The sequence below is a fragment of the Microtus ochrogaster genome, chromosome 2 (assembly GCF_000317375.1).
Source record: "Microtus ochrogaster isolate Prairie Vole_2 chromosome 2, MicOch1.0, whole genome shotgun sequence".
NCBI classification, from domain to species: Eukaryota; Metazoa; Chordata; class Mammalia; order Rodentia; family Cricetidae; genus Microtus; species Microtus ochrogaster.
This window is the reverse complement of record NC_022010.1, coordinates 60,998,707-60,999,668: the sequence shown is the minus strand read 5'-3', so window position 1 is coordinate 60,999,668 and position 962 is coordinate 60,998,707. Positions and strand designations below refer to the sequence as shown.

The 962-nt window shown below is 60.3% G+C and overlaps 1 protein-coding gene across 6 annotated transcripts in view; it reads left to right on the top strand.

Moving 5' to 3' along the window:
- Positions 1–535: 535 nt before the first annotated feature.
- Positions 536–962, top strand: part of Bbx (BBX, HMG-box containing) — a 248,788-nt gene continuing 248,361 nt past the window's right edge. For 4 of the 6 annotated variants that reach the window (XM_026786253.1, XM_026786246.1, XM_026786230.1 and 1 more), the window contains exon 1: positions 547–673. The gene's annotated coding sequence lies outside the window, so the exon portion shown is untranslated. The other 2 variants (XM_005345050.3, XM_026786235.1) reach the window with 2 other exon arrangements.

The window sequence follows — 962 nt, the reverse complement described above, 5'->3', positions numbered from 1 at the left end:
ATCTGGATGCATTCTAGTCTTGATAAACTTATCTTGCACTATTTTGGCCTAGGTGATGGTTTACCCATTGACAAAAGAAATTCAAGCTGATAAAAGCGTTTCTCGGCCACTTGTTAGCAGGCCGGGATGTAAAATCATAACACAATGCTCGCCTCTTTCACGGGGCAGCACAAGGCAGCGATCAACCCCCCCCCCACTTCCATATCCAGTGGAGTTGTAGTTTATTACCATAACCCTCCCAAGTCAAAAGGACACCAGTTCCAAGCCTGGCAACTTGTTCCAGAGAGGGCTTCTCCCCTGATCCTCACTCCGCCTGGCCTCTCTACCTGTCCTCGCCCACTGTCTACAGGTCCCGAACATTAGAAAATAGAAAATGTGATGATCTTTGTGTGTCTCTGTGAAATGTGTGTATGTGTGCGTGTGTTTGGGTGTAACGCGCCTCCTGTTTGGCTGCGCCGCCCGTCCGTCACGGCGCGGGCCAATGGCAGGCTGCCTTATATAAAATGAGTGTTTTCAGTCTCTCCGGGTTGCATGTACTGTATGTGGAGCAGTGTACAGTGGAGCGGAGGCAGCGCGGCTCCGCGAGCTCCTCTCCACTTTCCCATAGAGAGCCCCTGACTGGCCGCTGAGGGCGAGCCACACACACGCCCTCGCGCCGCGGCGAGCCCGCGAGGTAGGCGCCCGCCATCCGCAGCCTTCGCGGGTGTTCTCCCGCACTTTCTGTTTTCCGACTCACTTGCGAGCCGCCGGGGCTGCAGCCCGAGGACTCCGCGGCTGGAGCGGCGGCGGCGGCGGCGGCGGCAGCCGGTAGGGTGGACTTGAGGAAGGCGAGGGGAGCCCGCGCGTCCGGAGCCCGAGCCGCCACCGGCCGGCGCCTCGCGGGCCACTTTCCCCTCAGCCAAAACTTTGGGTGGCGTGAGGTCGGGCCGAGGGTCGCGGCGGCCGCGCGGGTGGCGGGCCCG